The 26,762-nt window shown below is 44.7% G+C and overlaps 1 protein-coding gene across 6 annotated transcripts in view; it reads right to left on the reverse strand.

The window, feature by feature from the left end:
- KIF1B (kinesin family member 1B) overlaps positions 1–6,068 on the reverse strand; it is a 135,312-nt gene extending 129,244 nt beyond the window's left edge. For 4 of the 6 annotated variants that reach the window (XM_045776840.2, XM_045776838.2, XM_045776837.2 and 1 more), the window contains exon 1: positions 5,740–6,067. The gene's annotated coding sequence lies outside the window, so the exon portion shown is untranslated. Of the gene's footprint in view, positions 1–5,739 lie in introns of all 6 variants that reach the window. The other 2 variants (XM_045776836.2, XM_045776841.2) reach the window with 2 other exon arrangements.
- Positions 6,069–26,762: the final 20,694 nt, after the last annotated feature.

Here is a 26,762-nt window from a genome sequence, read left to right on the forward strand (position 1 = left end):
TCGTATGTACATCGTTATATCAGGATGTAACACTTTCCTCTTACAGTTTTAGAATTTATTACCAAAAAAAAAAAAAGTTTCTCCTGATGAACCATTATATATATATACATACATATATATGTATATTTTCTTTCCCTTTCTACCTTGACTTCTAAAAGTTTCAAAACTAAATTATAATAACCACGTTACGCAAATTGCTGTAATTTATTTATTTAGTTTTTCCTCCTGTTACACAGAGTTTTCTTTCTTATCAATACTTTAACAGCCCCCTTGTATTTATGGATTTGTGGTAGGCTGCTTAAAACCTTTTTAGAAGCTGTAAGCAGTAGAAATTATACACAAAAAAGTTCCTGCAATAAACCTATTCTGCTACTTAACATCAGAAATATGTCAAAGTTCTAGTTCCTAAAAACAAAAGACTTTAAAAATTACACAAAAATTTGTGTTGAATGAATTTGGTAACAGTGTGAGTGGCCAGAAAAGCAGGCCAAGATCTGAAACCAGATCCACCAAACAGAAGCAGACAAAAGTTCAATGAAGGAGGGAGTGTGAAGTAAGCAATGCTTCCAGTGCAGCAAAGGCATGAAGTGTGTCGCCTGGTTTCAGCAATAACAGGCTAGAAACCCGGGCAAGAGCAGGTGTTGGTGAAGGGAGGGCCACTGAAGCCCATCGATGGTGGGCTGGGGAGTAATTAGGAGGCTAGAAATGGAAATACAAGAACCCTCTTGCTTCCAGAACTTGGCTATGAGGGGCAGGAGAGTGACAGCTAGGAGGGAACAGGAACAAGGGAAGGATTTTTCTTCCTGCTTCCCCATTTTTATTCGGAGAGATCTGCATGTTTCTATACTTTATTCAACAGCTACTTATTAGGTACCTACCATGTGATAGGCAGCTCCAGGAGTCTGGGATAAATCAATGAATGAAACAGATAAATATCCCTGCCATGGAGGAGCTTACATTCTAATTCTAGTAGGCGAAGTGGGGACATTAAAACAATAATTTCTACAGAATGCTGTGTGATAATAAGCATTACCAGGGAGAGAAAGTACAGCAAAGGCAGGCGGCTCAGGAGGATGGTGGGGAGGAACACTGTGCACGTGCATAAATGAGGTTAGGGTAGGCCTGTTGAGGTGGTGGGCTTTAAGCAAAAACTTGAAGAAGGTGAAGGAGTTAGCCAAGCGACTTTCAGGGGAGGAGTACTAAACTTCTGTAACTACCTTTATCCATAAAATTCCTTGACTTCAGCTCAAGCAAACGTTAGCTTCATGCTGTTCCAGTAACTCAGTATTGTGGCCCCGTCTTCTACCTTGTCATCACCTTTGGATCTGTCTTAATGTCAGGTTCTAGATAGAAGAGTCAGAGCAAAGGCCCTACGGTGGGAGTACAGGGAAACAGCAAAAGGGGAAAAGAGTAACCAAATACATCAAGTCCCTAAAGATTACAAGACAATGACATCCAGAACACAGGCCAAGGGATTAGTTGAAGTCTGGAGAGTAACCTTTTCTCTAAGACTGGAGGAAAGAAGGTAAGAAAGAAGCCAGAGAATTCTTTACGTAGAGAAGAGGAAGGGGGGGGGCTTGCCTTTTTTCCCCAATGAGATGTTAGGTAAGGTTTTAAGCCAAGCATGGGGCAGCAGTGGGGAGGCTTGAGTAAAGCAGTCAAAATTTTGACGTCACTGTGGAGAACAGGGGAGGGAACTGAACAGAATTACTTCAACAAACACCAAAGACAGATTTAGAGGAGACCTAAGATTACACATTAATTGTGGCACTAACCCCCAGCACCGTGTGAGATTTCTCCACGGCAGACTAAAAACAGAAGGTACGGGTAGTAGGAAGGATGTAAGGCTGCCATCTGCATAACGGGTCTTGCAGAATAATAAAGAATTAAAGATTGCCAGTGCTGGCAAGAAAAGAGCTGAAGCAGTGCACTCCAGAAGTCACAGCGTACTAAAGGAAGACAAGTAAAATGTGGAAGAGGCTGATGGACCAGGAGACGATGTGGGAGAGCACACGGGAGACTACAAAAGTGAGAACTATAAATGATCGGAGCTTCAGATCTGAAGAACAACCTGACATTACGACAGATCCAGAGGTGATGACAAGGCAGAAGACGGGGCCACAATACTGAGTTACTGGAACAGCATGAGGCTAACGTTTGCTTGAGCTGAAGTCAAGGAATTTTATGGATAAAGGTAGTTACAGAAGTTTAGTACAGTAGTTACGTACTCATTTCCAGTGACCTGGGGGAAGTCATTTACTAACTGTTTCTTCATTTGTAAAATAGGGGGTAAGAGCATGTATTTCATATGGTTGTTAAAAGGATTAAATTAGCGAACAATGTAAAGTGCTTGGAAAAGAGCCTAGCACACAGAAAGGGCTCAATATGAGTGAGCTATTTTGTCACTATTGTTGTTGTTATTGTTTATACAGTCATTGACATCTGCCAGGATGATGTCAGAAATTCAGACCGAGGGAGAACTAAGTCAAGTATCAAAGACATCACACAGAGCAATGGTAGAGGATGGTATTAAAAAATTTCTTTAATCCATCAGACATTTACAATCTTCTGACTTCAAACACATACACAAACAACCACAAAGCAATCATAAAAGTACCGAATGACCGTTAGGTAAGTATTATATGGCAATACAAAAGGGAAAAGGCTCTAGGGGCGCCTGGGTGGCACAGCGGTTAAGCGTCTGCCTTCGGCTCAGGGCGTGATCCCGGCGTTCTGGGATCGAGCCCCACATCAGGCTCCTCCGCTGGGAACCTGCTTCTTCCTCTCCCACTCCCCCTGCTTGTGTTCCCTCTCTCGCTGGCTGTCTCTATCTCTGTTGAATAAATAAATAAAATCTTTAAAAAAAAAAAAAAAAAGGGAAAAGGCTCTGACTATAAAAACCATGGAAACTACCGCGGTATGGACTAAATTGTACTCAACCACTAAACTGTACTGAAACGGAAAACACCTTGAGTTAACTTTATCTTACCATGTCTGCATACGAATGGTAAAGTGTAAATTCCTTGAGAGTGAAGAACTAAATCTCTATATGCACTGTCAATAAACTGGTAATGCAGATCATAAAAGTGAGCGTAAATGAATCACTGGGCCATTAACCAGAAAGCCCACCTCAAAGGGAAGTCCCAGGACCCTTCTGTATGGTTTTTCTTGTCACAGTCACATCCGCTTCATTTATCTTCTATTCTAACGAGCTGCACGCAGAAACGTTCTGAAAGCATGTATATTTACCCACACTTTTATGAACTCCAGAAATTCATTAGTTTGTTCCAACAAGGCCATCTTTCAAAGAGAACTACATGAAGTAGACAGGCTACACCTTTCACATCAGAGCCTTGTAAAATTATATCCTATCAGTTTACAAGTTCAAAAGGATATGCTTCACTCCTGGAAAAGTCCTGCTGTGATTAGCAGCCCGAGAAGGGGTTTACAAACTAGAAGGCAGGGGCCCATTGTTGTCCTTTACTTTGTACCCAGAACAAGACCATGGCAGGGAAGCGGGCTAGAAAGCTTTGGCCTGGGAGAGACTATTGGCACTCTTCTTGAGAGTTTATTCCCTGAACAAATTCAAAGTGGGAAAGAGAAAAAAGGAAAGCTGCATTCATATCTGGTCTTGGAAGGAAAAATGGTCTGTTTAAAGCCTTCGAAGCTGTACTTAATTGGATAAATTTTGGAAAAACATTCATCAGAGCAGAGCTGCAGGGATTCGTAAGACTCTGCCACCAAATCAGATTCACAATCAGGTCTGATTTTACCAAATGCTGAAATTATATTTAACCACAATTCTTCAGATCTTTTTTTGCTAATCAAGTAACTGTAAAAATTTAAAACTTAGAAATAGTTTTTAATTGGGGCATGAAATTTTAAAACAGACATTCTGGATTTCTCTCATGTTAAAGTAATACAAAAAGCACTAGTTTCTACTGACACCATTTTTCATTCAACTAAGTTTTAAAAGGAAAGCTTAACGGTAGAAATACAAAAATAGGGTATTAAGACTCTTCTTAGAAAACCCTGACTGAAAATTTTTAGCTAGTTCAACTTAAGTTACAGGAATTTGTTCATTAAGAAATGGAGTTTGAAAGCAAAGGGCACAAAGACAGGCATGCCACTCTCCAGGTCCTATAAACATCAAGCATGTAGGAGAAGGCAGATTTACAGGCTCACACTGAATTCGGTTATTGATCATTTCCAGATCTGCTTTACAACCCCAAGGTGTGTGCAGTCCTCATACTCCATCCTTACACAGTACATTTAACTCCACCTGCCTCATAATCCAACAGCCACACCAAGTTAATTAGAAAGCACCACCTCAAAAGAACACAAGCTAAGATTTTATTATGACTAAGCTGACAAAATGCCAGCCTTTAAATAAAATATCCACCATGATATCACTTAAGAGCTATTCGAATCCAATCACCACACTTTCATGGGGCTCAGACAGACCCATCTATGACACAAAGCGACATATTCAATGTCGGCAGAACAGCTGCCTAGAACAGTAAGATATGTGAGCAAGGGATCTGTTGACAATCTAATTTCAGCTACCTCCAGATTCCACAAAGATGACAACCTGCATCCTCAGAAATACTGCTGCATGCCTCTCCCACTGTCAGAATATGCCAGGTTACTAAATCTCTGCATGGTGAGCTACTCTGAAAATCTACCCATCCAATGCAATATACTAACTCGAAGCCTCCCTACTGGTAAACTGGCCTTAGCAATCCTCAGATCTGCCTGTGTACATGTAAGGTATGATCATCAGGCCTCCACGTCCACAGCACTGGTCATACAAGATGAACAGAGAAACACAGTATTTCACCCCAACAAGAATGGAATCCTCACGGCACTTGAGCACAGAAGCTCATTTAGCAATTCACCAAGGAGAAAAAGTGATTTGGGAGTTCAATTCTGGTTTTAGGGCCGGTATGTGTTGTGTTGCATGAACAATGACTAGCTTGCTCGAGCAGGCTCCCAACCCCCACAACTTGGCTTCTGGCGCGGCCAGTCACCCTGAAAGCTGCCAGGGCTGTCACTCGGTGCCTTCCAGCAACCGGACTTGGCTACTAAAGGATTTGTCAGATCATCCTCCCAATATGGCTGCCAGAGTGATCCTGAGCTGCTGAACGCCGAGACCACACCAGCCTTCCTCGCGGCTGGCCGGCATCCCACACGCCCCCTCCCTTTCCATCGCGCCCCTCTCTCCGGTCCTCGCGCCATCGGCTTCCCCTGCGCCACGCCAAGCCCCCTCCTACCTTCATCTGGCAAAAGGGCATAATCCCATTCCCAGGCTCAGCTCCGACGCCAACCATAATGGGGGAGAGGGGATGGGGGGGAAACGAGCACCGGCGCTTCCAAACGGCGCGGCGCCCGCTCCACAGGGATGCAGTGTGCGCAGAGAACACAGGCAGCCGACAGCGGCGGGCCGGCGGACCGCTGGGCACAGCCCGAGTCCGGCGGCTCAGGGGCAGCCGAGGGCTGGTGTGGGACACTGCGGGCGACCCAGCAGGCCGCTGGACCCGAAGCCGGGGCTCGCCAGCCAGGGAGGGTCCCCCGCCCCGCCCCACCCCGCGCCCCGGTGCGCGGCGCGGCTCCCGCCCGGCCCGGCGTTTCCTCCGCTCGGACCCCGCCCGGCCCCGGCCCGGCCTCCTCTCCCCCGAGAGGGCCCCCTCCCCAGCCCTGGCGGCCGCGGCGCCAACCGCCGCCCGCCCCCCGCCTTACCTCAGCCGCGCTGCGGACGGACGGGCGGACGGACGGGCCGGGTCAGCAGGCGCCGCGGCGCGCGGGGGCGCGGGGGGCCCGGCACCGACGCTCCTCAGAGAGAGCAGCGGCCGCCGCGAGCCGCAGGGCGCCGCTCCGGAGCCCCATCACGCAGCGGCCCGGCCCCGCATCTAGGGCCGCGGCGCGGGGAGGGCGGGAGTGCGGGAGGCCGGGGCGCGGCGACGAGCCGGCGGTGGCAGCTGCGGCGGACGGGAGCGGCTCGGACTCGCGCTGGCGCCTCCCAAGGCGGCCGCCGTCTGACTGCCCCGCGTCGGTCCTCGCGAAGCTCCGCCCGCAGCCGCCCGCGCCGGACACCGCCCCGAGCCCGGCCGCGGTGCGTCACCTCGGCCCGTCCCGACGTCCGCGACTGACGCGGGAGGCGGCCAATCGGGACTTAGAGCTCGGGGCGGCCGGCCAATCGCAGGGAGAGCCAGAGAGGGGTTGGGGCGAGGAGCTGCAGAGATGCCCGGGCGCCTCCTGGTGGCCCGGGCGCCCGCGCGGGTGTGGGGGTGCGGAGCTGCGGGGTTGGGGAGGCCCGCGGCCAGAGTCCCCTCCCGGGTGACCCGCGAAGGACGTTATTCGGCAGCAGTCGCGCCTGGCCCACCTGATGATCCGCCTTGTAAGGGAACAAAGCTTGGCCAAGTGGAGCGGGGCGGGACTGTGGAGGCCAGGCGCCTGCGGAGGGGCTGAGATGAATATGGGAGGCGGCCGAGTGTGCAGTCATAGTCGGTTTGGAAAGCTTCTCGCTGGGTGAAGCCGCCAAACACGGCGCAGTCGGAATTGAAACACGCAAAGGGATGAGTGTATTATCCCGCAGCAAGCTTCCCGGCCTATTCTTATCGAGCCCGATCACAACACCTCCCACACGCCACCTTGGGAGAAAAGGCGGAATGAGTAATGGAAAAGCATGACTTAGTGGGCATTCAACTTGTCTCCTTGGGAGACCGGGTAAGGGCCGTGAGTAAAAGAACAAAACGCTTTGTATGTCCCTGAGCTAATGACCCGAGCTCCCTTCCGGGAGGATGCCCTTGAAGGAGGGTTGTTGGAATTCAGCAACCCGGACAACGCGAGCACTCTAGTAGCGATTTTCTAAAAATCAGATTTAGATACGGCTCGAAAGGGGAAAAGCCCACGACTGTTCATGAGTGGTCCAATTCAGTACCTAATGAAATAAAATATTCAACGGCATATATGTGCAATTATCGTGCCAAGCACCGTTATTTTATAAGGTGTGAAATGTTTTTTTATTTACTAACAAAGTAAAATTGGATTTTCCCCCTGAATTCAGTACAGGTTTGGGTGTTTTACTTATAAGCAGACACTAAAACATCAAAATTAATTTCCTACACTAATGAGTTTGGAGAATCTGCATCCCCACTAAAGTCGTCATACTCTCCATCCGGTCAACATTTATCGAACATTTCTCATTTTATGTAGAATTTAAACTCCACCTACCCACAAAAGGATTTGAAGTAACTTCCATGGAAGCATATAAGGAATAAAACTATAACATTAACATAGGAGTAAAATTAATAATTTAAAAAAACACAAATAATAAGAGTCTATATGGTGGGAGAGAAAGGCTATATGAATAAGCCCAGTGCATAGAAAGAAAAGTCATATTAAAGGGGCGCCTGGGTGGCTCAGTCCTTAAGCGTCTGCCTTCGGCTCAGGGCGTGATCCCAGAGTCCTGGGATGGAGCCCCACATCAGGCTCATCCGCTGGGAGTCTGCTTCTTCCTCTCCAGCTCCCCCTGTCTGTGTTCCCTCTCGCACTGGCTGTCTATCTCTCTCTGTCAAATAAATAAAATCTTTAAAAATAAAAATAAAAAGCAGAGTCAGGGAATGTGCTACCACTGAGGACAAAACTCAGCTCTTAGCTTCCTGAAAGTCAGAACAAAAATGATATTCCAATGGGTTAATGAACAGAAGGTCATCAATTCATCAGTAGACCCCGAGTGTTTCCTAGGTTGGAGCTCTTTGTGTAAGTACTATGATAAGCACCATGGAGAGTTACAAAAACCTGGATGTTAGTTAATATTGTTTGAGCTCTCAATGGAGCTCATTCTAAAAAGAATCTAAAACGAAGTGAAGGTTATGTGGTGGTAATCATCACTGAAATTAGGCAAAAGCACAATGAGAAGGGTCAACAGAGGCAGGTAAGGCTGTTCAAGTTTTCAAGTCCAAAATGGCCCGCTCTACATAAGCCTTTTGCCCTTTTGATAGATGAAGTTACTCTGCAGGGCCATTCAATTTCTCTGTCATCTAAAAGATTACAGATTTTGTCCAAAGGCACCTTTTAAAACTTGTCAGGTTCTAGAAAATTGAATTTAGCCATGGCCCCATTGGGTTATCCCTGGAATGCAAGAAAATAACATTAAAAGATCTAGTAATGGGATGCACACACCCATACTACTATAACTAATAAGATTTCTGGATACGAGATCAATATACAAAAATCCAAAATCAATAGAAATAGACAATTAGAAAATGTGATTTTAAAAGATCTCATTAAATCATTAAATATGGCAGTAAAACTATTAAATATGTAAGGTTAGGTTGACAAAAGATGATCAAGACCCGTATGGAAAAAAATATACGGCTGTATTGATGAAACACTTAAAGAATACCTATTGTAGCAATATTATCCTAGATCTGTCTCCTCAGGCAAGGGAAATAAAAGTAAAAATAAACTATTGGGACAACATCAAAATAAAAAGCTTCTGCACAGCAAAGGAAACAATCAACAAAACTAAAAGACAACCTCTGATTGGGAGAGATATATCCGATGAAGAGTCAGTATCCAAAATACATTAAGAACTTACACAAAATGGGCAGAAGACATGAACAGACATTTCTCCAAAGAAGATATACAGGGGCACCCGGCTGGCTCAACTGGTGGAGCTTTTGAGTCTTGATCTCGGTGTTGTGAGTTCAAGCCCCATGTTGGGTGTGGAGATTGCTTAAAAATTAAATCTTTTAAAAATTTTAGAAAAAGACATCCGGATGGCCAACAGACACATGGGAAGATGCTCAACATCATTCGTTATCAGGGAAATGCAACTAAAAACCACAATGAGATATTACCTCACACCTATCAGACTGGTTCAAATCAAAAACACAAGAAACAAAAAGTATTGGCAAGGACATAGAGAAAAAGGAACCCTCATGAAATGTTGGTGGGAATGCAAACTGGTGCAGCCACTGTGGAAGACAGCATGAAGTTTCCCCCAAAAATTGAAAATAGAATTACCATACGATCCAGTTATTCCACTACTGGGTATTTACCCAAAGAATACAAAAACACTAATTCAAAAGAATATATACACCCCTATGTTTATTGCAGCATTATTTATAAGAGCCAAATTATGGACGCAGCCCACGTGTCTATCAACTGATGAATGAATAACGAAAAGTGTGTGTGTGTGTGTACATATATACACATATACACACATATGTATGTATATATGCGTATGTATATGTATATATACACATATATGTGTATATATACAATGGAATATTACTCAGCCATAAAAAACAGTGAAATCTTGCCATTTATAACAACATGGATAGAACTAGAGAATATAATGCTAAGTGACAGAAGTCAGTCAGAGAAAGACAAATCCCATATGATTTCACTCATATGTGGAATTCAAGAAACAAACAGTGGCACCTGGCTGGCTCAGTCAGTAGAGCATACAGCTCTTGATCTTGGGGTCATGAGTTCAAGCCCTATGTTGGGGGTAGAGCTTACAAAAAAGAAAGGAAAGGAAGGAAAGGAAGGAAGGAAGGAAGGGAGGAAGGAAAAAGGAAAGAAAAGAAAAAAAGAAAGAAAGAGGAAAAAACAGGCTCTTAACCATAGAGAACAAACGGATAGTTACCAGAGGGGAGGTGGGTTGAGGGATGGGTGAAATAGGAGAAGGGGATTAAGAGTACATTTATTGTGATGAGCATTGAGTAATGTATAGAATTGTTGAATCACTACATTGTACACTGAAGAAAATCTAACAGTGTATGTGAATTATACTGGAATTAAAATAAAATAAAATAAAAATAAAATCAGGGCACCTGGGTGGTTCAGTTGGTTGAGCAACTACCTTCGGCTCTGGTCATGATCCCTGGGTCCTGGGATCGAGCCCCACATCGGGGGCCCTGCTTCTCCCTCTCCTTCTGCACCTCCCCCACTACTTGCGTTTTCTCTCTCTCTCTCTCAAATAAATAAATCTTTTAAAAAATTAATTAATTAAAATAAAAATTCATCTTATCACCAAAAAGTAGAGGGAGAGATAGTCCTTATTTTTGGACAGGAAGAAAATATTATGAAGTTGTCAATCCTCTCCAGGATTAATTTACAAAGTTAATTTAATTTCAATGAATACTTCAATAGGATTTTTCATGGAATTGGACAAGGTAATGGTAAAATTAAATAATAAATCTCTCCCATGTCCATTTAAAAAAATTCATATGTTAGAATGAAGCCAAGATTATCCATGACAATGTTTAAGAACGAGATGCGGGGGGGTGCCTGGGTGGCGCAGTCTTTAAGCGTCTGCCTTCAGCTCAGGGCGTGATCCCTGCGTTCTGAAATCGAGCCCCACATCAGGCTCCTTCGCTAGGAGCGTGCTTCTTCCTCTCCCACTCCCTCTGCTTGTGTTCCCTCTCTCGCTGGCTGTCTCTGTCAAATAAATAAAATAAAATCTTTAAAAAGAAAAAAAAGAACGAGATGTGGGGACTTGCCCATAAGTTAGCAAGATTTTCTGTAACATCATTCTAATTAGAATTCTGTTGCATTGGCACATGAATATACGAGTCCAGAAATGGAACAAAGTCCAGACCACACGCATATGGTAACACAACATATGACAGCACTGGCATCACAAATCAGTGGGAAAATGGTAAACTATACATTGTAATAAATGATGCTGGAATAATTGTTTACCTATACAGTTAAAAATGTGCTCCTTATACTGTATAAAAAATAAATTCCAGGCAGAATGCACACCTGAATCAGAAAAACAAAGCTTTAAATATTTTAGTAGAAAATAGAAAATATTTTATGATGTTGAGATAAAGAAAAATATATCTTTCTAAATTTTTATTTATTTACTTTATTTTTTTAAATAAACTTTACACCCAACTTGGGGCTCGAATTCACGACCCCAAGATCCAGAGTTGCATGCTCCACCAACTGAGCCAGCCAGGTGGCCCCGATAAAGAAAAATATTTTAAGCAAGAAACAAAAACCACTAAACAAAAAAGACTGATGAACTTGACTATAATTTTAAAACAAACACACACATACCATGAAACAAAGCAAACAACAAACCATAGATTGGACAAATATATTTGCAACACCTATTAACCAGGGTTCAGAATATATAAAGAAATCCAATCAATTTATAATAATATAAACCAATATGAAAAATACAAGCAACTTAACAGAAAAACAATGTGCGAAAGGATGAGTAGGCAATCCCCGGAGGAAAGAATAGAAAGACACGTAAATCATGGAAATGAGATACCGTGCCAAATCCATCAGATTGCCAGCAATGGCAAGCGTAACAGTACCCAGTGAGGGAAGGGAAGGCAATGGGACAGCTATTTTGGAAAACCTGTTAGCAGCCAGGCAAGTGGAAGATGGGCACAGCCCTGTAACCAGGGACTCCAGGAGATACTCTAGGGAAACTCTTGCACAGGTTAAGTGAGGAAACAGGTCCGAGAATGCGGTCTTTCCATTGTTTGCGATAAGGAAAAATCGAAATGCCCATCAACAAGAGAACGGATGAATAAATTGTGCCGGAGCCACAGGAGGGAATACCGTGCTGCAACTACAATTAATGGTCCAGCAGCTAAAGGTAATGGAGCAGTCAGCGCCCAGTTAGAAACCACAGTAGTCATGACAAACGCAGGAGATTAGAGGAACTGGTTATGCAGATGTTGCAAGCTTGAAGAGGAAAAAAAAAAAAAAAGGAGAAGGGATGGTAATTGGGAGACTAGAGCAGGAAGGTGCTACAGTCCTAGCACTGGGAGAAAAAATGAGGAGGGAGTGTTCCGGAAGCTAGGAGACTGGGGGAGGAGCCAGGACTGGAGCTGGGGGAGGGGGGTGGGGGGGAAGAGGCGGCAGCATCAGGAAAAATCACCAGAAGGAGAAGGGAAAGAGCAAAAGAGAAAGGAAAACTAAGACTTCTGTCCACCTCTCAACACCTCCTACTGGCAGAACCCAAAAGGAAACCAACTGGCAAAGAAGCTTGAGGAATACAAACAATATGGAAGGTTGGGCACAGGGCTGAGAAAGAATAAGCAAACAGCCAGTGCAATGAGTAAATCTCAAAAACGTAAAGCTGAGCAGAAAAAATAGAGTTTCAGAATAATGTGTGCGGTATAATGCCATTTATGCATAAAGTTTGAAAACATACGAGGCAGAACGCTAGCGCCCAGGACTACATTCCTGGGAAAATTCCTACATTCCAAGTAGGAAAACCTGCACGGGAAACGGTCGTCAACAAATTCAGGATAGAGGTTACCCTAGGAGAGAAGAAAGAAAGGAAGCAGGAAGCAAGACACAGGAAGCTTCAAGGTCTCTGTAATATTTTATTTCTTGGGGGGAAAAAAAAAGACACAGACACAGGATGGAAATGTTCAGAGAGGGGGGCGGTGGGATGGGTACATGGGTGGGTGCCGTTTCGTTAGTCTCTACACTGCGTGTTAGAAAATATTTCATCGTTTAAACATGGTATTTGTCCAAAGGCATCCCAGCTGCGATCCCACCAGTAATCTTCTGCCCGCTGGGTCAGCAGCTGGATCAGAGGGGCCAGGACTCACCCGTGGCAGCTGGGCGAGCCTGGGGGGCTGAGTGGGCGGGAGGCTATAAGCCATAATCCTCTCTCTGACCTGGTTTTAAGGTGCCCTAGTCCCACAGCCTGCCCTGCGAAAGGTCACTGCATCTTGGCCAAACAGGAGGCCTTCCTGACTCAGAGTCCATATTCATTCAAAACCGCCACAGGCCGCCACTTGCACTGATGACAGTGTAGGGAGAATTAAGACCCCAGTCCTCTGCAGGACTGTCTGTGCCCATAAAGAGAATTATCTTCCGGTTATTTTAACCAAGGTCAGGTAACACATGTACTTAAGTCCTGGATCATGCTGCATACTTAAAAATAGGAATTGCTGGAAAAAAATAAAAAAAGAATTGCTTATATATTTGAACATATAAGGAGGCTACTGGGTTGACGCTGGAACGTATCTGTTTTTTAAGACAAAAGTCCTTGTAAATATTAATTAATGTCTATTTGATAGAAGTATGTGTGTACAGATTTATTGAACACTGTATTAAGTAACAAAAACACAGAGCTGGAGATACATCAATAAAGCCTCTGTTTTTTTCCGTGAATACTTAGGATGCGATCTGATCTAATTCATTAATATTAACATACAGTGGCACGACTTCTCCTGAGGTTATTTGGAATCAGAGAATCAAAACGGGAAGACGCTTTAGCACGGGACTGGCCCTCCCGGTCAGGAAATTGATGAGCACAGCAAGCCTCCAGTTTGCTGAGGACTGATCTTTATTTGGTCGCTTCAACTACCCAGAATCCAGAAGGAAAGAAAAGAAAATCAGCCAAGATAGATGTCATAAAACTCATGCTTCTTACTCACTGCAAAGTTCCTCAAGCCTGCATTCAGTGTCACTTAAACTTATCTTTTCACCACTGATTCTAACAAGCTCTGGGCTGCCTGAATTCTTTGCTAATGAGATTGGTAGGAACAAATAGGAAACGGGAAATAGGGGAGTGAGCTGCTGGAAGAAGTGAGTCTTATTCCAACAAAGATTAAACATGTAAAAAGCATGTGTAAGATCTCAGAAGACGTAGCTACCTGACAACGTTTGGATCTACATGACTCCTGGCTATCTCCAAAAGCCAGATTAATACAAAAAGTGAATTCTGGTACTGCCTAGAATAGTCAAAATCCTGCTGCAGGATACAAACACAAATCTAGAAAGGTAATTTCAAAAATATGTGGAGTAGGACAAAACGTACGCCTTTGAAAATAAGTTTCTAGTCTTCTTGGGAAGCCTTGAAGAAAAAAAAAGTTCTCTGCCTCGCCCACGTTTTCTCAAGTCCTAAAGGCAGTAGCAAAATCCATTGATGTCATTTATTTTCTTTGCCTGCAGTGTTTAATTATATTGAAATGAGTATCAGTTTCTAAGGAATCCGTAGATCACAAGGCAGATTAGCACAATTGCTGAGACCCCACGGCCCGAGGACCCCACGGCCCGAGGACCCCACGGCCCGAGGACCCCACGGTAAGTACCAACATGGTATTTACCGTGCGGGAGTAATGAGTCAAGAACCAAACACTGATATTTGATATTTTTGTGAAGACCCAGAGAATGGGGAATTTTAATTTGGTGTGTTCCCTTAGTTCCCCGCGAATAGTGCGAGGTTTTGTTTTAACCAGCTGTTGGCTCTTTGCAAACACAGTCAGCTATAATCAGCGTGTCTGGCTGTTTCCCCTGGTCACGACTGGGGAGCTATCATTTCAGCCAGATAAGAATACTCTGCATAGATTCCCCTCTTCTGAATTGTAGTTTATGTATACATCATTTTTCTGTAACAGGCATTTTTTACTAATTAGGAACAACCTTGTATCAATTAACTTTGGTCTTAAAGCCATGATTAAAGAAACCAAATTGTTGTTTCTGGGAATTGCCATGCCAGTGACAGATGGCCCCGGAACACACGGGCAGAATATGGTGCCTGAAATGGGCTTCCTACGGCTCCAGGGAGTCCAGCCGTCAGGAACGGTGCCTGGGACACGAGAATAGGGAGGACCTGGGCAGAATGCAGAGCTGGGAGCACAATGTCCACAGCTGAACAGTGCTCAGCAGGGTCAGGATATCTCAAATAACCCTGCCTTTTCCACCATTCCCAAATCCCCAGTCCAAGGAGACTACCCTAAAGACATAGCCCTCTCCAAAGCCCCGGCTCTCAGACAGTGTCTCCTGGAAATTGCATTTTCTTACTCTCGCTTACAGCATAAGCACTTGAGATGAACACATAACTCATGCTGAGAAAGCATCTACTGGGAAGACGGAGTATGGAGGGTCGAGAGCACCCAGTCTTTACAGTCCAACTGTTTGGATTCTCTCACTTGCTATGTGCCCTTGAGCATGTAACCCCCGGTGTCCTCATCTCTAAAACGGGAATGAAGATACTACCTAATTCTCTCTTCACGTTGAATCTTTATTTTCTCTCTCCTTCTCTTTCCCTAAGTGATCCCCTACCATCCCTTTCCTTCAGTTTCCCTCTCTGCCGATTATAGAGTCATAGTATCTAATATGTTACAATGGAGGCACCTGCGATAAGCATGTCAGATAAGTGTCTGCCTTTGGCTCAGGTCATGATCTGAGGGTCCTGGGATCAAGCCCCGGATTGGGTTCCCCACTCACTGGGGAATCTGCTTCTCCGTCTCCCATGGCCCCACCCCCTGCTTGTGCTGTCTGTCTCTCTTTCAAATAAATAAATAAAATCTTTTTAAAAATTAAAAATAAAATAAAATGTTACAACTAAAGACACCTGGGTGGCTCAGTTGGTTGGACATCCCAACTCTTGATCTCGGCTCAGGTCTTGATCTCAGGGTCATGAGCTCAAGGCCCGCACTGGGCTCCATGCTGGGCGTGGAGCCTACTTTAAATGAATGAATGAATGAATGAATGAATGAATGAATGAATGAATAAAATATTACAATGAAATAAATCTGCTTCATTCTAGCTGTGGGATCCTGGGCAAGTCAATGCCTCTAGACTTCAGTTTTTAATCTATATGTCAGAGGAGATGAATTCTAAAGTGTGTCCGGGTTCAACTCTCTCAGCATTCTGTGCTTACTGGATTTGTCTGATCCTCTCCAAGTGAGGGGAAGAATTTAAGTAGATGATGGTGATGACGATGTAGGGGAAGGGATGATGGCAGCTGGTATTTATCGAGCATGGACTCTAAACCAAGAACTACGTTAAGCACCCCACATTCATTGTCTTGTTTAATCCTCGCCACAGTCCTATAAAACGGGCACTCTTACTGTTCCCATATGAGGAAACTCAGAAAGGTTGTGGGGGGCTGAAAAATGGCCCCCCAGTGATACCAGGTCCTCATCCCTGGGACCTGCCAATATCACCTTATAAGGAAACAGGGTCTTTGTAGATCCGTTAAGGATTTTAAGATGCAGAGATTATCCTGAGCTATCATGATCGGCCCTCACTGCAATCCTATGTATCCTTATAAAAGGGAGGCAGGCGGACATTTGATGGCACACATAGACGTGCAGATAGCAGTGTGACCACGGGAAGCAGAGCCTGGAGGGATGCAACCCCGAGCCTAGGAACACCAGCAGCCCCCAGAAGCTGGAAGAGGCAAGAAACACATTTTCCCCTAGAGTCTCTGGAAGGAGCACAGCCCAGTCAACACTTAGGATTTTTCGGCCCCAGTGATACCGATTTTGGGCTTCTGGCCTCCAGAAATGTGAAAGGATATAAAATTTCTGTTGTTTTAAGTCACGTGGTTTATAATTTTTTTAAAGAAGTGTTTATTTATTTTTGAGAGAGAGAGAAAGAGAGAGATTGCACACAAGAGTTGGGGAGGGGGAAGAGGGAGAGGGAGAAAAAGAGAGAAAATCCCAAGCAGATTCCCCACTGAGCGTGGAGCCCGACACGGGGTTCCATCCCAGGACCCTGAGATCATGACCTGAGTTGAAATCAAGAGTTGGGCACTTAACCGACTGAGCCACCCAGACACCATGTAAGTGACCCGGTTTATTGTTACAGCAGCCCCAGGAAACTCACACCGAGATGAAGTAATTTACTCAAGGTCACAGCCAGTAAGTGGTGGTAGAGTCAGGATTCAAATCCGTGAACATCTGACTCCAAACCTCACGCTCTTCAGCACAGCACTGTATGCCCCTTAGAACACCTAAAACAAACAGAAAATGCACTAACTATGAACTAAGAAAAAAGAAGGAAAAAGCCCTGGAATTCTATCAGTAGCAAGGCAGCATTCTAAGTGCTGGATTCAACCACATTCATTCTGCGACTGCGAACATCTCGGCTTTGGAAGCACTGCTTTAAAAGTTGATTCTCCCACACACTTGACATCGGAATTAGGTCATACCGGCATCCCAGCCAAGAATGTGTGTGCTTCAACGAGAAGATACACTTTGTGAAAAGAGAAAAGGTGATATATTTAGTTTATAGCCGAAGAGGTTACTTGGCAGCAATTTGGGACCCGGTCCACTCTGGGCAATCAGAGAAGCAGAAGCCGCTTATCTTTTTAAAGAGTTTTTTTCCTTTTTCCCCCCCTTACAATTGGGACTCTGTCTTCGATTTTCTCAAAAGGAAAGGGAGTAAGAAGTAAGAACTTGATTTTTATTCCCCTCACTTTCTACCTTTCCGACTGTTTGAGTTCCCAGGCAAATCAACTCATGGGAGAGTCGGGATTTGGGGTTTGAATTTAATCCTAATCTACAAATGAGCCCACATTTTTCTCTATAGGAACGGGACCTTCAGTTCATACTCCTAACACTCATTAAACCTTCTAGTTTATACTCGGAGCCTGGAGTAGTCAGCAGTCCACTGACTTTATTCATTTTATCCACTCCCCCTCCCCCTTTGGCCATTTAAATGGACATGCACAACGTTTGAAGATGAATGGTCATAATAAGTTGGTCTGCAGTGCTCTAAATTAGAAGTTCTCCTCCCAAAAGTAAGGCCCTAAAGCAGTGAGCGGGCAGAGAACTGAGGGTGGGACCCTCTTGGCTGCCGCAGTATTTCTCAATCATCCTAGAGAAATGAGCTGGAAAAGAAAAATGTTTCCGCATCACTGACGGCCTCAGCAGGTTGTGGTTTGAAAGGACAATAAAGCACAGCCTTCTAAGACAAGGAGCCAGCCTCTAAGGAAGAAGCATTTAGATCTATCATATTTATATAAAGAGCTGACTCCATGGTTTTGGCTAGAAATTAACCCTATTTATGTATAATGTGCTTTTCTTTATAGGGCTCAAATTTTTTTTTTTTTTTGCTTTAAAAAAAGGTCCATTACATCAGCAATTTCCTTCCAACCATATAATGTTGATAGGTAACATGCTCATTTTACAAAGAAACTGAAAGGTACAGAAATAGTCTCCAAAGGCTATAAACCCAGCTGTGACAACCAACCAACTCTCTCCTTCTCTCTCCCTTTCTCTCGTTCTATCCTTCTCTCTCTCTCTCATACACACACACACACACACACACACACACACACACACACACACACACACACAGCTTGCTCGAAAAGAACCTCAAGGTACCAGGGTCGGAGATACTATGTTTCGTTTTTTTCTAAATCACAGTCCAGTCGGCCTATCCACTTTCTACCCTCCGACGAGTGGCAATTTACCCAACATGCTTAGCTTTCAACAAAACAGTATAAATAATTTAAACCTCCATAAAAAGTGATACATGAGACAAAAGGGCAAAAGATTCAAAGGGGACCGTCTCCTGGAAATCAGCAACAACACTGTTCCTTTGTCCATCCCAGGATCCCACGGGGTTTGGAAATGGCTGAAGCAAAGCTCTCGTCCACATTTCTTTATTTTGGGGACAGACGACTCCAAAGAGTGGGTGACAGCCTTCGCAGGCAGAGAGGAAGCGATGAGCCTCAGATCTGCACTTAGCAGCCGTGCGGTTGCAGGCAAATACTGTAAGCCCTCTGCAGTTCGGTTTCAACCTGGAGAAAGACGTGGATAATAGGATCCGCCACGAGGGTTCTTGGGCGATGGGATGAGGCTGTCACGTACGCCACGGAACCCTGCCATGGAGAGGCCAGAGTCGAGAGGGGGCAGGTGATGCCGAGAAACCAGAAATGGAGAAATGCAAGAGGGAGAGAAGGGGGTTGGGCTTGAGGAGCGAGGGTGATGGCGGCAGGGAGCAGACCGGGATGTGGGCCCGGGGGGAGGGGAGGCTGGGGAAGGGCTGTTGTGCTCCTCTCCCTCCCCGTGTTGTCTCTGCTGGCTCTGCTTGGGGTGCAGGAGCAGTTTGCGGGAGGCACAGATGCCCGGCTGTGGGGGGCAGCAGGTGGCTCAAGGCAGAGGATGGCCACATCCCAACTGTTCCCCTCTCCTCCTCCATTCCCTCAGGACCACGTGAGGACTGAAGAGACCCCTAGAGAAGAACTGCCCGTTGGGACACCTGGCTGGCTCAGTTGGTAAAGCATATGACTCTTCATGTTGGGGTCGTGAGTTCAAGCCCCATGTTGGGCTTGGAGCCTATTTAAAACAAAAAAACTGCTTGAAAGAGATATAGGAAGGTTTCTTGAAGGGCACAGTGACCTGGAGGGAAGGTCCATGGGGACTTATGAGACCTGTAATTTAATGCCACCAACTCTACCCTCTGACAGCCCCCCAACACACACGCACATCGCACCAGGAGGGCAGAAACTGGGGCCCAGCTTTAGCCTTGCTCACTACACATGACCACTACCATCCTGGTCGTTTCTGACGCCCACGGGAAGACGAGCTCATGTGAAAATAATTGTACATCTAAGGAGCAAAACAGCCATATTCTAAATCAGAGACAATAAACTAAAAAGCTTATATCTGCGGAGGCAGGATTAATGGAGTAGACCCAACAAGGACTTCAAATACCTTCAAAGAGGTGGGCTGAGTGGCTCCGTCAGTTAAGCATCTGACACCTGATCTCAGCTCAGGTCTTGATCTCACGGTCGTGAGTTCAAGCCCTGCACTGGGCTCCACGTTGCGTGTGGAACCTACTTAAAAAAAAAAAATCGAAGAATAGGCTATTGGTAACAGGTCATGAAATAAGCAGTTATTAAAAAACCAAACAGCTAATTGGAAAGAAAGGGTTCGATCAGAAAATGCGTACAAAGAAGGAATTAGTGACCTAGAAAACCAGACTGAGAAACTCCGTCAGAAGATACCAAGAAGGGGGGCGCCTGGGTGGCACAGCAGTTCAGCGCCTGCCTTCGGCTCAAGGCGTGATCCCGGCGTTGCGGGATCGAGCCCCACATCAGGCTCCTCTGCTGGGAGCCTGCTCTTCCTCTCCCACTCCCCCTGCTTGTGTTCCCTCTCTCACTGGCTGTCTCTATCTCTGTCAAATAAATAAATAAAATCTTTAAAAAAAAAAAGAAGAAGATACCAAGAAGGGAACCATTAATATATGTGTAGAAATGGCGTCGTAGGTTATAATGCTGAATCATGCGTTATGCAATGTAGTGATCTGAAAATTGGCATCTCCCATGTGAGAAAAAGTAAGTGGGGAAGCTACTAAAACCAGAAAGAGATACTACAAGAAAAGAAAACTATAAATCAATATCCCTTATGACACAAATGGTGGATATAGAGAAATGCAAAAATCTTTTAAAAGTTTTAGCAAATTGAGGGCGTCTGGGCGGCTCAGTCTGTTGAGCTTCTGCCTTGGGCTCAGATCGTGATCCTGGGGTCCTGGGATCAAGTCCCATGTCCAGCTCCCTGCTCCACGGGGAGTCTGCTTCTCCCTCTGCCCCTCTCCCATTCGTTCTCTCCATTTCTCTCTCTCAAATAAATATTCCTAAATATTTTAGCAAATTGAATCCAACAATATATAAATAGAATAATATATGATATTCTAGTGAGATTCCTCCTAGAATGGCAAGGTTTGTTTAACTTTCAAAAATTAATTGGTGTTACGTCACCATATTAGCCTAAAATTTAAAAACCATATTACCATTTAAACAGATGCAGAAAATGTATTTGACAAAAATCCAAAATCCAACATCAAATGGACCCTGAAACATATTCAAGAATGTTCGCAGCCACATTAGCTGTCATAGTCCCAAACTGGTAACAACCCAGCGTTCCTCAACAGTAAAATGGATACAAAATATTTTGGTATATTTAAACAATGAAGTGTATATAGCAACGAAAGTGCATGAGTCACAGGTAATGCAGCAACCCTGATTATACTTACTCGTATGATATAAGATCAAAACAAGAAAAGCCAGGTTTAAACATATTACCTTCAAATATGTATATATTTTTTTAAAGTTTCTATTTAAGTAATCTCTACAATGTTGGCCTCGAACTCACAACCCCAAGATCAAGAGTTGCACGCCCTTCCAACTGAGCCAGCCAAGTGCGCCACCTTTAAATATATTAATATAACATTTCAAAAAAGGCAAAATTAAACTATAGTGTTTAGGAATATATACCTAAGTGACCAAACCATACCGAAAAGTGAGGAAATGATTACCATGAAAATCAGGATAATGCTTACCTGTGGATGGGGTTGGGCCTGGGAAGAGCAGTAAATGGGCTTCTGGGATACTGGAAATGTTCTGTTTCTTGCCTAAGTGGTAATTACACCAGTATAAGCTTTATATTAGTTAATAAATTTGTGTATCTATGTTTTAGGCATTTTCTAAATAGGTGTAATATTTCATAACAAACAGGTAGGGGGAAAACAAGGGAAAAGAAATATATACTAGGCAGGGGCACCTGGGTGGCACAGCCGTTAAGCGTCTGCCTTCAGCTCAGGTCATGACCCCAGGGTCCCGGGATTGAGCCCCGCATCAGGCTCCCTGCTCAGTGGGGAGGCTGCTTCTCCCTCTCCCATTCCCCCTGCTGTGTTCCCTCTCTCGCTGTCTCTCTCTCTGTTAAATAAATAAATAAAATTTTTAAAAAATACATATATATGTATATACTAGGCAAACATCAACCAAAGCAACACCAAAGTAACAATCTTTTTTTAAAAAAATATTTTATTTATTTATTCGACAGAGATAGAGACAGCCAGCGAGAGAGGGAACACAAGCAGGGGGAGTGGGAGAGGAAGAAGCAGGCTCATAGCAGAGGAGCCTGATGTGGGGCTCGATCCCAGAACACCGGGATCACGCCCTGAGCCGAAGGCAGACGCTTAACCGCTGTGCCACCCAGGCGCCCCCCAAAGTAACAATCTTAATATGAAAATCTTCGTAACAGACAGAGAGATGGCAAAAGGAAAGATAATCAAGAAAATATTATGAGTATATCTCTCTTATAACATAAACTCAGAAGATACAAAGCCATTAGTGATAAAACCACAGAGAGAAAGAGATAAGTCAACAGCTGGAATGGAGATTTTCTCATATAGTCCGGAAATAAATAGATCGAGCAGAAGCCAGACAAAAGGTCAGCAAAAATAGAGAGGGTTTCAATAATACAATCAATAAGCTATAAACAATAAACACAAGTAAAATTCTGTACCTCATAGACAGAGAAGACACACGGAGATCCAGGAAGGGTCACGAAACTTTATCATGAGCAAGGCCACAAAGGAAGCCTCAGAGATTCCCAAGGGTCAACACCGTTTTGACAGTTGTTATCAGAGCATGGTGCAATAAAATGACAAATAAATTTTAAATCGACTTAAATATAAGCATAGATGTGTGTATAGACATTTTTAGTTTTTTACTTTTATTTATTTATTTATTATTCAAGCCCAACATGGGGCTTGAACTCAGAACTCTGAGATCAAAACATCAGAGGCTTAACTGACTGAGCCACCCGGCATCCCTGTATAGCAGTTTTTATTTTTATTACTTCTTTTAGTTTTTCTTTTTAAAGATTTTTTGTTTATTTATTTGACAGAGAGAGAGGGAGAGAGAGAGAGCACAAGCAGGGGGAGCTGCAGAGGGAGAGGGAGAAGCAGGCTCACCACCAAGCAGGGAGCCTGACGTGGGGCTCAATCCCAGGACCACGGGATCATGACCCGAGCCAAAGGCAGATGCTTAATTGACTGAGCCATCCAGGCACTCCTAGTTTTTATTTTTTTTTAAGATTTTATTTATTTATTTGAGAGAGAAAGAGAGAGTGAGTGAGAGCATGAACAGCCAGGAGAGGGAGAAACAAGCTCAACGTTGGGTGTAGAGCTTACTTAAAACAAAACAAAATAAAATATTTACTATGTTCATAGATAAGACTATTTAGGCTCCTGGCTGGCTCAGTCGGTAGAGCATGCGGCCCTTGAACTCGGGGCTGTGAATTTGAGCCCCACACTGGGCGTAGAGTGTAGTTCAAAAGAAAGTGAGAATTACTTAAAAAAAAAAAAAGAATTTAATAACATCTGTGAAATACAGGGATGGTTCCCAAGTTCATCTCTCTAATCTGTACTTCTGCCATGAACTCCAGGCTCAACTCTGCCACTGCCTGTTTGACACGGCCACTTGGATGATTCGAGTCGTCTTCAGTAGAGAATGAACTAAGTGAAGGGGCACCTGGGAGCCAGGGTGGCTTAGTCGGTTAAGCATCTGACTTTGGCTGGGGTCATGATCCCGGGGTCCTGGGATCGAGCCCCACACCGGGCTCCCTGCTCATCAGGGAGTCTGCTTCTCTCTCTCTCCCTCTGCCCCCCACCTGCTTGTGCTCTTTCTCTCTTTCAAATAAATAAATAATATCTTTTAAAAAATGAAACAAAAAATAAATAAAATGAAATAAGTGCAGCAACTGACTTCTCCTACCCCCAAATTACTCTTCTAACTCTCAAGTTGTGCAAGCAAAAACTTTTAGAACCAAATTTAATACCTTTCCTCTCTCGTTCTCCATATCCAGTCCATCGGCAAATCCTCTGGACTCCATCCTCAAATTATATCAGCATCTGCACGCTTCACTACCTCTGCCAGCACTGCCCTGACCTGAGCTTCCTCCGACCTTTCCCGAATTGCTGCACTCGTCTTCTGGGTCGTCTCATGTCTGTGCTTCCGCTCCGGCCCACTCTCTGTTCCCCACGGCAGCCAGAGTTGGAACATCAGAGGACTGCGGCGGGTCCCGTCACTCCTCTGCTCACACCTTCTAATCGCAACGGTTCTCACTCAAGGTAAAAGCACGGTCTTCACAATGGCTACCATGTGTAGCCATCATCTCTCCACCCCCTCTCCTTAAACAAACCGGGAGAACACCTGAGGGAGCTGCTTCTTTTTTTTGAGAGGGATGAGGAGGGGCAGAGGGAGAGGGAGAGACTTACGCAGGCTCCACGCCCGGCACAGAGCCTGACGCGGGGCTCAATCTCACGAACCCGAGACCATGCCCTGAGCTGAAATCGAGAGTCAGATGCTCAACTGACCGAGCCACCCAGGCACCCTTGTGGGAGTTTCTGAGTTTGCTGTTTCCGTGCCCATGGACTACTCTTCCCACAGATCTTTACAGGCCTCTCACCATTACTTTCTCCACGTTTATTTATTTATTTATGATTTTATTTATTTATTTAAGATTTTATTTATTTATTTGAGAGAGACAGCCAGTGAGAGGGAACACAAGCAGGGGGAGTGGGAGAGGGAGAAGCAGGCTCCCAGAGGAGGAGCCCGACGTGGGGCTCGATCCCAGAACGCTGGGATCACGCCCTGAGCTGAAGGCAGACGCGTAACGACTGCGCCACCCAGGCGCCCCACTTTCTCCACATTTAAATGATAGTTTTTCAGAGACCCTGTCCCTGACTTCCTCCCAAAAGAGTTTCTCGTATGTTGCTGGTAAGAAAATAAACGGTACAACCCAGTGGAGGGCGATTTGGCAATCTGTAGCAGAATTAAAATCCTATGTGTTCTTTGATCCTCCAATTCCACTCCTAGGAATTTACCTTCACGTATGTTTGCACACGTGCAAACGTGGTGTATTTATAAGGTTGTTCACCGCAGAGCTGTTGGAGGCAATCCAGATTGCAATCAGCTAACGTGCTATCAGTAATAATAGGATATAGGGGCTGCTGGAAGAGTGGATCCCGAGGCATGTTTTACGTGAAAAAAGCAAGGTGTAGCATAGCGTAGGACTGCCATTTCCACTGAGAAAGAAAACTGGTAAAAAAAAAAAAAAAGAAAAAAGAAAAAGAAAGAAAGAAAGAAAGAGAGGAAAGAAAGAAGAAAGAGAAAGAAGAAAAGAAAGAAAGAGAAAGAAGAAAAGAAAGAAAAAAGAGAAAGAAGAAAAGGAAGGAAGGAAGGAAGGAAGGAAGGAAGGAAGGAAGGAAGGAAGGAAGGAAGGAAGGAAGGAAGGACGAACCAGTATCAGTGCAAGGGTCATGGGAGGCTGGGGGAAGGAGGTGGAGAAGAGGAGGCAGTCCTTTTCCTCCATATTCTTTGGGTTTTGTTTTGTTTTTTTTTTTCATCTTGAACCATGTGTACCTATTTCCTAGTCAAAATATTAAATTAAAAAAACACAGCCCTAAAACCACATCTATAGTTTTGAAACTAGAGAGAGCTGGTCATTGCCCAGCACTGTGGATACACTAAACACCACTGAATTGTACACTGAATTAAATTAAAATGGCTAATTCTACCTCAAAAAATATATAAACAGAAGTATAAATATAACAATACTAACATTCAGAATTTCTGTTTCAAAAAAGAGATCACAACAAAGGTATCAAAGATAACAGACGGCAAGAACACATCCCCAACAACTAAAACGGACTAGGGAGTAAGTCCAAGAAAAATACATAAGAATGCCTGCAAAATATCAAGAAAAGGGGCAGGAAAACAAAAAGGTAAGAACTGACCGTTTACAGAAGGGGGAAACGCTGTGGCTGATTCTATTTTCTAAGATGGCTGTGACAGGATCTCCCATCCACGTGCTATTCTTGAAATGTGACACTGACATTCCTCCCACGGAGAGCTGGGGTCTCCACTCCCTCCCCTGGAACCCGGGCGGGCCTGTGTCTGCAGCAGAAGAGACGCTCTGCGACTCCCGAGGCCGCTAGGTTGTCAAGACCAGTTTCTGCCTGGACCTCTTGGAGTGCTCGCTCTTAGAACCTGGTCACCATGCTGCGTCTGGAAGCCCCGGAGCCCCAGAGAGGCCACGTGTAGGTGTTACAGCCGACGGTCAGAGGGAGGGAGGTGTTTCAGGTGACTTCATCCTGATTGCCACTGTACGGAGTCCCAGAGCGAGAACTGAACTCAGTTCACCCCAGAACCATGACAGATGATAATAAATTAATAGCTGCTGTTTTAAGCCATTAAATGCGGGCGATCTGTTTAGCAGCAGGATTTAGGTCCTGGAAGTGGGTGTGGGTGTAACAAGCCGAAAACACAGGCTTTGGCTTTGGGACTGAATGGTGGACAGAAGACAACTTGAGGATGCTGTTAGCCTAAAGGGCATCAGAAAGGCTTTAAAGGAACATGAGTAAATGTTATTGGGAGCCGAGGGAAAGAGGCCCCTTGTCACGTGGTGGCGGAAATTTTGGTAATGCTGTCATCCGGGCTAGAGGAACAGTAACTGTGGAGGAGTGAACTCAGTGATCGAGGCCGGGAGATTGCGAGGCAAAGTGTCACTTGGCTTCTTCTCGTTGCCTCCGGAAGCCATTTAGAACTTTAGGAACCATCTATAAAACGAGGCCAAGAACGTGACCACAAACCCTTTTAAGATCTCAGAAAGATTTAAGGATTTCACAAGAAATCCCAAGTAGGGAAGAGTTTATCTGGAAGAGCTTTGTGGGTGTAGCTTTTGTTTGATAGAGTCAAGCCCAAGAAGATTCATGGAAAACCCACAAAGTTCCAAGGGAATTGTTCTGGGGAAAGTACCTCTGGCTTAGAGGGAAGGCGACAGAGAAAGCACGACGTGGAAGGACCTCTGAGCCCAACCTCTTTTTATGAACAGGAAACAGACTGAGATGCCTAGTTTCTTGCCATTTGGTTTTGTCATGGAAGAGGGAGGAAGGATTCCGGGGCAAAACTCAAGACCCCCGAGGGTGGAGCTGAGAATCTTGGTGAACAATTAGTGGCTGTAGAAGGAACTGGCAACACGTGCCAGGCGGGATTTCAGAATTACTACGGGCCGGTGACTCCTGTGTGTCCCCATTTTCCAACGTTTGGAATAGGAGCACCTATGATTTTTCCATAGCTGTCCCATCATTGTACGTTGTGTGTGTGTGTGTGCCTGTGTGTAGATAACTTGTATCTTTGGTTCACAGAGCTTTAAATCAGAAGTGGCACTGCAGGG

This window comes from Ursus americanus, chromosome 33, assembly GCF_024610735.1.
Source record: "Ursus americanus isolate L20-20 chromosome 33, mUrsAme1.1.p, whole genome shotgun sequence".
Classification (NCBI taxonomy): domain Eukaryota; kingdom Metazoa; phylum Chordata; class Mammalia; order Carnivora; family Ursidae; genus Ursus; species Ursus americanus.